The sequence below is a fragment of the Sus scrofa genome, chromosome 7, assembly GCF_054392235.1.
Source record: "Sus scrofa isolate SSC_HxYL_T2T_F1_AM1 chromosome 7, Sscrofa_HxYL_maternal_Yorkshire_Landrace_v2.0, whole genome shotgun sequence".
In the NCBI taxonomy this organism is placed as follows: domain Eukaryota; kingdom Metazoa; phylum Chordata; class Mammalia; order Artiodactyla; family Suidae; genus Sus; species Sus scrofa.
Window position 1 is genome coordinate 106,536,079 of NC_139389.1, and position 13,676 is coordinate 106,549,754.

Genomic DNA, 13,676 nt, shown 5'->3' on the forward strand with positions numbered 1-13,676 from the left:
TTCCCACATTGCCGTGGCTCTGGCGTATGCTGGCAGCTACAGCTCCGATTTGACCCCTAGCCTGGGAACCTCCATATGCTGTGGGATCGGCCCAAGAAATGGCAAAAAAAAAAAAAAAAAGAAAAACACTGTCTGGGAAGAAGTAGAAATATCAGTCGATATTAGCCTTTGATAAGTTAATGAAGCATGTTGTAATTGTTAGAATAACCTCTAAAGAATAGTAAGAGTATATAATTTCCATGACAAAAGGCTGAAAACAAAATAAAAATAAGCCAATGAGAATGAAGGAAGAAGAGAATTTAAACAGTGGGACAAAAGCTCTGCACACAATGGTAGATATAAGCCCCAATATTTCAGTAATTATATTACATATGAATGGACTGAATGTTGCAATTAAAAGGCAAAGACTTGGAGTTCCGTCATGGTGCAGGGGTTAACGAATCTGACTAGGAACCATGAGGTTGCAGGTTTGATCCCTGGCCTTACTCAGTGGGTTAAGGATCCAGTGTTGCCATGAGCCATGGTGTAGGTTGCAGATGTGGCTCGGATCCCAAGTTGCTGTGGCTGTGGCGTAGGCCGGCGGCTACAGCTCCAGTTAGACCCCTAGCCTGGGAATCTCCATATGCTGCAGTAGTGGCCCTAGAAAAGAAAAAAAAAAAAAAAAAAAAAGACAAAGACTGTCTTGTAAACTTTCAGGAGATATATTTAAAAGGTAATGAATTATTTTTTTTTAAAAAATGGAAAATGTGTTATGCAAATATAACCCAGGAAAGTAGCTATAGCTGATACCAATGTTGATCCTATCATGGACATGTTTGATTCTCATATGGATTCGTGCATTATGTTGTGTCTTTTCATAATCAGAGTTTCATATAGATAGAAGAAAGGATCAAATTTTATGGTTAATAGAAAACATGTAATAATTGTAGCTGATTTTCTTTTTCATAAAGATGTAGGTTTTTTACTACATCTGAAGAGGTCTTTCAACCATTATGTAAACTGTGTACCATTACATAAGAAATTAGAACATAATATTTATTTCAGCCATTGTAATTTAGTTGGAAATATCTTATGTTAATATATTATCTTTCTTTTTTTTTTTTTTTTTTGTTTTCTTGCTATTTCTTTGGGCCGCTCCTGCGGCATATGGAGGTTCCCAGGCTAGGGGTCAAATCGGAGCCGTAGCCGCCAGCCTACACCAGAGCCACAGCAATGTGGGATCCAAGCCACGTCTGCGATCTACACCACAGCTCACGGCAACGCTGGATCATTAACCCACTGAGCAAGGGCAGGGACGGAACCTGCAACCTCATGGTTCCTAGTCGGATTCGTTAACCACTGAGCCACATCTTAACATCATTATCTTAATGGTGAAGAAACAGGGAGAATACAGTAGAAACCAGGTTCCCTGGGGAATATGCTCTGCAGCCAAAAGCAGAGTCATTCTTTTCCTGACCTATTACTTGGCTTATTTTTTAGTAAAACAAGTCAATGGTGTTCTCTAAGTAAAGCAAGATTTAATTGAATTCATTTGCAGCTGCTATGGGATTCAGAGTGTTAAACTCAAAACTCAAAATCTAGAAAGAATGAGAAATAAGACATTTAGCAACAAAAAATTTCTAGGAGAAGTTCCTGTTGTGGTGCAGTGGAAACAAATTTGACTAGGATCCATGAGGATTCGGGTTCGACCCCTGGCCCCACTCAGTGAGTTAAGGATCTGGCATTGCTGTGAGCTGCAGTGTAGGTCACAGACATGGCTCAGATCCCTCAATGCTGTAGCTCTGGTGTAGACCAGCAGCTGCAGCTCCAGTTCAACCCCTAGCCTGGGAACTTCCATATGCTGCAGGTGCAGCCCTAAAAAAATTTTTTTTCTAGAGTTTGAGACTAGTTAACACAGGACACATAGTGTTAGGTTGTAAATTTGTGAATAAGCATAAATATACACTCTATAAATTAAAACATTGGCCAAATAGCTCTCATTTTTCAAAGAAGCATGTTTATTTGAATGGATAATCTCTTCTTTCTGGAAAACTTTTGGTTTGCAAATTTTAAACGATTGAATTTCCTTCTGAATATTTTTTCTGACTTCTATGCTCTTTAAGGAATGTTATTTTACCCGTTAGAGATCATCTATAAATGCATGCTATTTAAAAAACAAAAACATAGGAAAAATTCCCCATATATCCATCAAAAGATAATCATTTGGGGTATGTGTACTTCTAGTCTTTTTTCCTAGGAATATGATGTTTATAAACACTACATAATTTTGGGGTATGTGTACTTCTAGTCTTTTTTCCTAAGAATATGATGTTTATAAAGTAAAGATATTCTCATATATATAATTTTTCTTTTTTCCCTAGGAATATGATGTTTATAAAGTAGAGGTATACTCATATGTGTAACTCATATATATATACACACATATATATATGTATACTCATAATATAAAAATATATGAGTGTTCTTTTATACTATTTAATGTAATTAGCATTTTCTTAAGGGGTAGAGGTACTGTATCAGTCTAGATACTGTGGTAACGTAACTCCTCACATCTGAGTGACTTAAAACACAATAAAGATTTATTTTTTTTCTCCTATTGCATGTCTAGTGTGGATGAACAAGGAAACTTTGTTCAGTTGAATTCAGGCATCTGTGATGACTCTGATGGAGGCTCCATTTGGATACAGGCATCCGTAGTCACCTAAGCAGAATAAACGAATATGGTCACTCTTGCACTGGCTTTTAAAGTCTTCTTTCCAGAAAGAAAACATCCCTTGCTTACATTTCATTGGTCAAAGCAAGTCACCTGGCCTTGCCAACTTAAAAGAAAGTGCCCAGAAGAAAGAGAACTACTGTGTGTCCTGAAGGAAGAGAGCTGGAATATTTGGGAACAGTTCTAAGGACTGCCCCCAAGTGGCCCTTGAAAACCTTTTTTAAAATAACTGGGACAATATTCCAATGAACACCTATGCCATAGATTACAGAGTTAGCCCTTCTATTTACATTTCCCATTCCAATATTTTATTAATAATGCTGAAATGAACATTTTGGTATGTTATCACACCTCCATCCTGCCTCCTTTTTGTGGTACTTAAATTAATTCTTACAGACTATAGCCTGGATTAATTTCCCTGTTATAAAGTTTCATGGCCTGCTGTGCACCTGCTTTGTGACACTTCACTTCTGCCTCCACACTGTAAGTTTCATGTAGGGATCATGCCTTTTTTTCGGTGCTGTGTCCTCTAACTGGAACATTATAAATGCTAAATATACATTGATGAAGGAAGGAATACCTTAGGAGAGAGCGAAGTGTTTTATTAGAATATAAAATGGTAAAGCTATTATTAAGGCTTTTTCTGTATGTTGTTAAATTGTTTTCCAAAAAAAAGGTTAAAGCTGTGCACATGTCAGTCAGCAATGGTTAATCAATTCACTGCCTGTTGCTATCATTGGTAATTTTTTCTTTGCTATATGGAAAGGCAAAATAAATAGTATTTCAGTGTATTTTCATCATTTTAATTGGCATGTTTTTGATTACCAGTAAGATTTAGTATTTTTTGTCCTTTTTTTTTTCTTATGGTAAACATCATGTAACATAAAACTGCCATAGGAATGATGTTATTTATTTATTTACTTATTTTTAATTTTATTGGCGTATTGTTGATTTACAATGTATTAGTTTCAGGTGTACAGCGAAGTGAATCAGTCATACATATACATAAATCCATTCTTTTTTCCCATATAGGTTATTGCAAACTATTGAGTAGATTTTCCTATGCTATAGAGAAGGTTCTTGTTAACCATCTATTTTATACAGCAGCGTGTTTGTGTTATTCCCACCCTCTCAACTATTCCCTCCCATCAACAGTGTCACCTGTGGTAACCTAACATTAATTTTGAAATCAGTGAGTTTGTTTCTCTTTTAAAAATAAGTTCTTTTCAGAGTTCCCATCATGGTGCAGTGGAAACGAATTTGACTAGAAACCATGAGGTTGCGGGCTTGATCCCTGGCCTTGCTCAGTGGGTTAAGGATCTGGCATTTCATGAGCTGTGGTGTAGGCTGCAGATGCGGCTCGGATCTCCTGTTGCTGTGGCTGTGGCATAGGCTGGCAGCTGTAGCTCCGCCTTGACCCCTAGCCTGGGTACCTCCATATGCCATGGGTACAGCCCTAAAAAGACAAAAGACAAAAAAAAAATCATCTTAAAAAAAATTCCTTTATATCATTTTTTATCAGATTCTACATATAAGTGATATCATATGATATAATTTTAAAAGTGTACAGTACAATAGTGTTAACTATATGCACACTGTTGTGCAAACAGTCTCTAGAACTTTTTCATTTTGCAAAATCAAAACTATATCCATTGGAGTTCCCGTCATGGTGCAGCAGAAACAAATCCGACTAGGAACCATGAGGTTGCAGGTTCGATCCCTGGCCTCACTCAGTGGGTTGAGGATGTGGTGTGGCTAACAGCTATGGCTCTGATTGGACTCCTAGCCTGGGAATCTCCATATGCTGTGGGTGTGGCCCTAAAGGGACAAAAGACAAAAAAAAAAAAAAAAAAGGGAAAAAAAAAACTATTTCATTGAACCCTTCTCCCAACCCCTGCCCCATTTTCTAAGGCTCAGGCAACCACCATTCTGCTTTGTAAGAGTTTGACTACTTTAGATACCCCATGTAAGTAGACTCATACAGTATTTATCTTTTTGTGACCGGCTTATTTCACTTAGCATAAAGTCCTCAAAATTCATCCATATTATAGCATATGATAGTATTTTCTTTCTTCTTAAGCCTGAATAATATTCCATGTATGTATGTATTTTCTTTATCCTTTCATCCATTGATAGACATTTATATTATTTTTACCTCAGGCTATTGCAACTAATCCTGTAATGATTATGTGTGATGATATATATGCAAAATATTAGAAGTGTGATTACTGAATCATATGCTAATTCTATCTTTAATTTTTTAAGGAACCTCCATAGCAGCTGCACCATTTTATGTTCCCAGCAACAGTGAACAAGGGTTCCAGTTTCCCCACATCCTTGCCAACCCTTGTAATTTTGGGGTTTTTTTTTTTTTTGATAGTGGCCATCCTCATGGTTGAGGGGTGATGATATCTCATTGTGGTTTTGATTTGTTTTTTCTTGATAGTTTTAACTGAGTCTCTTTTCAGGTTTGTTGACCGTTTTTGCATGTTCTTTGGAGAAATGTCTATTCGAGCCCTTTGCCTATTTAATTTATTTTATTTTTTATTTTTTCTTATAAATGATTTTTATTTTTTCCATTATAGCTTGTTTATCGCGTTCTGTCAATTTTGTACTGTACAGCAAAGTGACCCAGTCGCACATACATATATACATTCTTTTTCTCACATTATCCTCCATCATGCTCCATCACAAGTGACTAGATAATAGTTCCCAGTGCTATATATAGCAGGATCTCACTGCTTATCCATTCCAAAGGCAATAGTTTGCATCTATTAACCCCACATTCCCAGTCCATTCCACTCTCTCTCCCTCCTCCTTGGCAACCACAAGTCTGTTGTCCAAATCCATGAGTTTCTTTTCTGTGGAAAGGTTCATTTGTGCTGTATATTAGATTCCAGATATAAGTGATATCCTGTGGTATCTGTCTTTCTCTTTCTGACTTACTTCACTTAGTATGAGAGTCTCTAGTTCCATCCATGTTGCTACAAATGGCATTATGTCGTTCTTTTCTATGGCTGATTAATATTCCATTGTGTATATATACCACATCTTCTTGACTCATTCATCTGTCAATGGAAATTTAAGTTGTTTCCATGTCTTGGCTATTGTGAATAGTGCTGCAATGAACATACAGGTGTATGTATCTATTTCAAGGAAAGTTTTGTCTGGATATATGCCCAAGAGTGGGATTTCTGGGTCATATGGTAGTTCTATATTTAGTTTTCTGAGGTACCTGCATACTCTTTTCCATAGTGGTTGTACCAATTTATATTCCCACCAACAGTGCAGGAGGGTTCCCTTTTCTGCACATCCTCTCTAGCATTTGTTATCTGTAGTCTTATTAATGATGGCCATTCTGACTGGTGTGAGGTGGTACCTCATAGTAGTCTTGAATCATATTTCTCTAATAATCAGTGATGTTGAGCATTTATTCATGTGCTTGTTGGCCATCTGTAAATCACAACAGTTATTGCAGAAATATAAAAAACCATAAGAGAATACTATGAACAATTATATGCCAACAAATTTGACAGCCTAGAAGAAATTGGATAACTTTCTAGAGACTTGACAGCTTGCCAAAACTGAATTAAGAAGAAATAGATCAACTGAACAGACCGATCACTAGAAATGAAATTGAATATGTATAAAAACACTCCTGCAAACAAAAGCCCAGGACCAGATGGCTTCACAGGCAAATTCTAGCAAACATACAAAGAAGGCTTATACCCATCCTCCTTTAACTTTTCCAAAAGGTTGACGAAGAAGGAATACTCCCAGACATTCTATGAAGCCTCCATCACCCTAATACCAAAACCAGACAAAGAAAGAAAATTATAGGCCAATATCTTTGATGAATATAGACACAAAAATTCTCAACAAAATTTTAGCCGGAGTTCCCGTCGTGGCGCAGTGGTCAACGAATCCAACTAGGAACCATGAGGTTGCGGGTTCGGTCCCTGCCCTTGCTCAGTGGGTTAAGGATCTGGCGTTGCCGTGAGCTGTGGTGAAGGTTGCAGACACGGCTCGGATCCCGCGTTGCTGTGGCTCTGACGTAGGCTGGCGGCTCAGCTCCGATTCGACCCCTAGCCTGGGAACCTCCATATGCTGCGGGAGCGGCCCAAAGAAATGGCAAAAAAAAAAAAAAAAAAAAAAAAAAAAGGCAAAATTAAAATTTTAGCCAACTGAATCCAACAACATATAAAAAAGATCATACACCACGACCAAGTGGGATTTGTCCCGGGTTCACAAGGATGGTTCAACATATGCAAATCAATCAATGTCACACACCACATTAACAAAAGAAAAGTAAAAAACCACATGATCATCTCAATAGATATAGAAAAAGCATTTGACAAAGTCCAATATCCATTCATGATAAAAACCCTTACCAAAGTGGGTATAGAGGGAACATACCTTAACATAATAAAAGCCATTTATGACAAACCCACAGCAAATATAATACTCAATGGAGAAAAGCTGAAAGCCTTCCCACTAAAATCTGAAACAAGGATGCCCACTTTTCCTATTTTTTAATCAGGCTATTTGTGTGCCATTGAGTGTTAGGAGTTCTTTATATATTCTGGATATTTTGGATATTCTAGATAACCTTTTATTAGATACACAGTTTGCAAATATTTTCTTCCATTCAGTAGGTTGCGTTTTGACTCTGTCAATTGCTTCCTTTGCTGTGTGAAGTTTTAAAGTTTAATGTAGTCCTATTTGTCTATTTTAGCTTTGGTGGTCTGTGATTTTAATGTCATATCCAAGAAATCATTGCCAAATCCAGTGTCATAAAGCTTTCCCTTATTTCTTCTTCTATAGAAACCTATAGTTTTAGGTTTTACATTTAGATCTTTAATCCACTTTGAGTTAATTATTGTATGTGGTATAAGGTAATGGTTCAACTTTATTCTTTTGCATACAAACATGATTTTCCACTTTTCTCAGCACCATTTGTTGAGGAGGCTATTCTTTTCTGTTTTTTTAGTCATGGAATCCATGTTGAAAATCATCTGACTATGTACCATAGGGTTTTATTTCTGGCCTCTCTATTCTGTTACATTAGTCTGTGTATCTGTATTTCTGCGAGCACCATGTTGTTTTGATTACTGTAGCTGTGTAAGATGATTTTGAAATCAGGATGTATGAAGCCTCCAGCTTTGTTTCTCTTCCTTAAGAATGTCTGGCTATTTCATTTCCTTTGAGAGCCCATATGAATTTTAAGATTTTTTTCTACATTTGCAAAAATTGCCATTGGGATTTTGATAGAAATTGCTTTGAGTCTATAGTCACTTTGGGTTGTACAGACCTTTTAACAATATTGTCTTCTAATTCATGAACTTAGAATGTCTTCCCATTATTTGCATCATCTTTATTTTAGCTTTCATTGTATATGTTTTGCCTCCTTGGTTTAAATTTATTATTTATTTATTTATTTATTTATTTATTTATTTATTTTTGTCTTTTTGCTGTTTCTTGGGCCGCCCCTGCAGCATATGGAGGTTCCCAGGCTAGGGGTCGAATCGGAGCCATAGCCACCGGCCTACGCCAGAGCCACAGCAACGGGATCCGAGCCGCGTCTGCAACCTTCACCACAGCTCACGGCAACGCCGGATTGTTAACCCACTGAGCAAGGGCAGGGACCGAATCCGCAACCTCATGGTTCCTAGTTGGATTCGTTGACCACTGCGCCACGACGGGAACTCCCTAAGTTTATTTTTTAAAGTATTTTATTCCTTTTCATACTATTGTAATTGAGATTGCTCTCTTAATTTCCTTTTTAGATTACTCATTGTTAGTGTATAGATACACAACTGATTTTTGCATATTGATTTGTGTATACTGAACTTTGCTTAATTTGTTTATTCTAAAACATTACAGTATTACAGTGTTCTTCATTTGTTTACATATTTACCTTTAATAGAGAACTTTATATTTTTGTAAATGTTCATGTTGCTGTCTATTGTCCTTTCATTTCAACTTGAAGGACTCCCTTTAGAATTTTTTTCTAAGGTAGGTCTAGTGGTGATCAACTTACTCAACTTTTGTTTACCTGGGAAAACTTTATTTCTCCTTTATTTCTGAACCACAGTTTTGAAAGATACAGTATTCTTCATTGCAATTTATTTCTTTCATCACTTTGAATATATCATCCCACTCTTTTCAGGACATAATGTTTTTGCTTAGCAATCCACTGATAATCTTAGGAGTTTCCTGGTGCATGATGTGTAACTTCTTTCTTGCTGTTTTCTCTTTTTGTCTTTTATTTTTGATAGTTTGATTATAATGTGTCTCCATGTGGGCTCTTTAGCCTTATCCTAGTCAGAGTCTGTTGAGCTTCTTAAATTTTTATGTCTATTTCCTTCCTAATTTGGAAAGTTTGGGGCCATTATTTTTTCAAATAATCTCTTTGATCCTTTCTTCTCCTTCTGGAACTCCCAAAATGTGTTTATTTGTTCATCTGATGTTGTCCTATAAGCCATTTATATTCTCCTCACTGTTCTCCTTATTTTTTAAAGAATTATTTTGCTCCTCTGTTTGGATATTTACAAATGACCTGTTTTCAAGTTCACTGATTCTTTCTTATTCTTGATCAAATCTGCTGTTGTTCTCCTCTACTGGATTTTTCAATTCAGTTATTGTATTCTTCAGGTTCAGAATTTCTGTTTGGTTCTTTTTTATAGTTTCTTCCTTTTTGTTGGTATTCTCATTTTGTTCATTCATCATTTTTTCTAATTTCATTTTTTTGTCTATCTGTGTTCTCTTTTAGCTTATTGAATTTTTTTTTACTATGGCAATTTTGAATTCTTTTTAAAGTAAGCAATAAATCTCTATTTCTTCAAGGTCAGCTTTGGATGTTTGTTTTACTCCTTTGATTGGACCATGTTTCCCTGCTTCTTCCTATGCCTTATTATTTTTGCTGGGATTTGGCCATTTAAAAAAAAAGTCACCTCTCACGTTCTTTACAGACTGGCTTCATATAGGAGAAGATCTTCCCCAGTCTGTCTGACTAGACAATCTGGAGACCCCCTTTCTATGCATCTTCCCTTGGCTTGTGTGAATAATTTCCCAATCAGAGACGTTTGCTAATTTCTTTTTCTGGAGCTCATTATCTCTTGTGTCTTCTGGTGTCCCTCTGCATTACTGGAGGCTGTTTGGTGCAGCAACAAGCCACCAAGTTCTCTTTTGTTCTTGGTAGCTCTCAGGCATCCTAATTATTCCAGTTCCCCATTAGTGCTCTGAGTCAGGCCTTCAGGTAGCTCCCTGAAAAGTCAGAATGTTGGATCTACATTATACTCTTCTCTTCTTCTTTTTCCCTCCTGAGCCACAAGTCAGGTGCTTTCTCCTGGTCACACTAAGCTGTGCCAAGGAAAATCCTATTGAGGGTGAAATGCAATCACTTTTTCTTACCCATTTCAATGAAGCTATTCTTGACCTTTTGCTTGCCTGGAGTACTGTGACTTCTTAACTGGCTTCTGGAGATCTCATAAAGTCTTTTTGGACCACTGATAAGTCAGTATCTTTATGAGGGAATGATATCTGAGGCTTCCTTTTCTACCATCTTGCTGACATCAACTCCCATGAAGAAAAAAAACCCCAAAAATCAAAAAAACAAAAAAACTCCCATGAAGGTCAAGTTTTATACCTGTTGTTGTAGGTCAGGGGGAAGATTGTTGGATTTAAAGTCAGGAGATAAGGTCTCATCCTTGTTTCCATAACTTATGGTAGAACTACTCTATCTTATAAAAATTATAAATGATGCTAGAATAGAGATTATAATATCATATTGTCAAAACTATAAAATCCAAATGACTGTGTTGCTTATCTTCTGCCTAGTCTCAGCGTTTTAACAGTAAAAAAATTTCTTTTAATAATTTTATTTTACTTTATTTATTTTTTTGCTTTTTAGAGCCTCACCAATGGCATATGGAAGTTCCCAGGCTAGGGGTCGAAGCAGAGCTACAGCTGCCGGCCTATGCCATGGCCACAGCAGCATAGGATCTGAGCCACATCTGCAACGTACACCATAGCTCACAGCAATGCCAGATCCCTGACCCACTGAGTGTGGCCAGAGATCAAACCCACATCCTTGTGGATACCAGTCAGATTCGTTTCTGCTGTACCGCAAAGGGAACTACACCTTTAATAATTTGAGTGTTTTGCTAAATATGAACCTAATGAATAGTTATAGTTTTATATATCTATTATAGTAATATGTATTAGATATATTACTGTAAGCATTCATTAAGTTCATAATTAGGAAATTATTCTGTAAAAATCATCTGTAGCACATTCAACCTGAGTAATAACTCTTAACATTTGGAATATTTCATTTATATTTCGTATTTATCTGTATGATATGTTCAAAATTATGTAACTTTAAATGTTTTCTGTACACAGTTCTGTTCACTCTGATCACCAGACTTTATATAATGTACCTTTTTTTTCCCTTCATAAACATTTAGTTATTTTTCAATAGCTACATATTATTCTAATACCTTATTTAACCATATAACCATATCTCATGTTTCTATTTTGGGAACTTATTATAAATATGGGACCATGTGCATCTTTACAGGAATATTTTATATGCTTTTAAAATATGTGATTTCTTTCAAATAGATTACTGGAAACAAAATTCCTAGGTCAGAGAAGAGTGTGGACATGAATGGTTTTAAACTTTTTCCTGTAATTTGTCAATTGCTTTGAACAAAGTCTGACAGTGTCTGTTAACATTAAATTTTTTTGCCAATTTGATAATAAAATTTATATCACATTTTATTCATATTTCTTTGTCTATTACCAGAGCTGAGCAGGTTTTATGTATTTATATATTAACTTCTGCTTTTGTGGGTTATTTATTCTTATCCCTTATGCCCCTTTTTTTCTGTTGGGATATTAGAATTTTCCTTTCAATTGGTTTTTGCTCTTTGTGTATTATGGGCATTAATACTTTCTTAGCTTTGTGGTAAATATTTTCCACTGACTTATAGCATATATAGCTTTTAATTTTATCTCCTGTTCTGTCATTCAAACCTTTTATTTTGTCAAATATACAACTTTCCATTAATGATATTTTTCCTTTGTAATTGTGCCTACAGTCATGTCACAATCATGTACTAGCTAAATCTCCACATAGGGTAAAACACACACACACAGACACACACATACACATATATATGTATATATACAAATTTTGGACTAATACCAATTTTCTTCTTGAAGAACTTCTTTGGACATTTTTTGTAGAATAGGTCTACTGGCAATTAATTCCCTCAATTTTTATTTGTCTGAGAAAGTCATTTTTTTTTCTTCTCCAATAATTTTGTTGGATATAGAATTCTAAATTAGTTTTTTCTCCCTTAACACTTTAAAATTTTCACTCTGCTCTCTTCTTGCATGGTTTCTGACAAGAAATCCACTGTGACTCTCACCTTGTTTTTCTAAGGTAAGATTACCCCCTCCCCCATGGCTTATTTCAAGATTTCCTTTTTAGCTTTGGTTTTTGGCAGTTTGAATAGAGTAGCCTAGATGTAGACATTTTGGTATTTATCCTGTTCAGTGTTTTCTAAGCTTCCTAGATGAATGTTTTGCTGTTTGTAATTAAATTTGGAAAATACTTGGTCATTGTTACTTCAAATATATCTTTACTTCATTCTCTCTTTTTCCCCCTTTTGGTATTCCAATTAAACATATGTTTAACCTTTGAAATTTCTACATGGGTCTTGTATGGTCTCTTTTTTCTCTTTGTCTCATCGTCTTCTCATCCTCTCCCTTCCCCTTCCTTCCCCTCAAATCCTTTCAAATACCTTCAAATTTCTCTACTACTCTTGCATGTGTCTCTTCTATTGTCTTTTGGATTCCCCCCAAATTCCTCAGATAGAGTCTGTATCTTGCAGATCTTCAGCTGTAACTTACTGTTATGATACTGGGAAAACATGGTACAAAGGTGTGGGAGGAGGGGAAGCATTCTGTGACCTTCATGGGTGTTTCTTAGATTGATTGATTGATTGATTGATTGATTGATTTTTGCTTTCTTAGATAGGCAAAAAGGCTAGAACGTGTTGAAATGAGAGAAGTGTCCTTCCTTCAGATGGAATAAAGCTCCGGTAAAGACTTTTCTCCTGGGGAGGAGGTCTTTGTATTGAGAATATTCTGGCTATATTTCCCAATAGTTGCTGATATGGACTGAATGTCTGTGTCCCTCAAAATTACTATGTTGAAACCCTAATCCCAGTTGGGATGGAATTTGGCGATGGGGCCCTGGGAAGATAATTAAAATTAGATGAGGTTATGAGGGTGTGGCTTTGATCTGATAGGACTTGTCCCCTTGTAAGAAGAGACACCAAAGTGCTTGCTTGCTCTCTCTCTCTATTTCTTTATGCACACAGTGGCTAAAAGCTAGGTCATCTTCAGGCAAGAAGAGTGCCTCATTAGAATCTGAGCATGCTGGCTCCCTGAACTTGAAATTCCAGCCTCTAGAATTGTGAGGAAATAGGTTTCTATTGTTTAATCCACCTGGACTATGGTATTTTTATAACCTGGCTAATACAGTTATACCTCTCCTTTCTTTGCTAGAACCATGAAGGAATCTTTGGAGTTCTTGGAGGTAAGACCATGATAGTAGGAGAGTTCTCCTAAGACTACAATTATTTGGGAGAACTACCATATGTGTTCCTACCATTATATGGCTCCAGCAGCTTCTGCTTTAGGTAATCTTATCTTGGATGTGACGCACTGGATTTGTCAATGTTTCAAGGCTGACAGCTTTCCCTGCAATCTCAGTTCTATGACAGGTCCAAGAAAAGTCATTGTACACTTCCTCAGTGTAAGGATGGGAGTGACGGCTACTCAGTTCTTTAAATATCAGAGCTGAAACAGGAAATCTTTGTTTTTAGAGTTTTGATTTTTTTCCTTTGTACTTTATAAAATATTTAGTACTGTGAGATAAAAGAATTTC

At 36.2% G+C, this 13,676-nt stretch overlaps 1 protein-coding gene across 23 annotated transcripts in view; it reads left to right on the forward strand.

The window, feature by feature from the left end:
* The window catches only part of RGS6 (regulator of G protein signaling 6), a 564,797-nt gene that overhangs the window by 91,407 nt on the left and 459,714 nt on the right, over positions 1-13,676 (forward strand). The window lies entirely within an intron of this gene.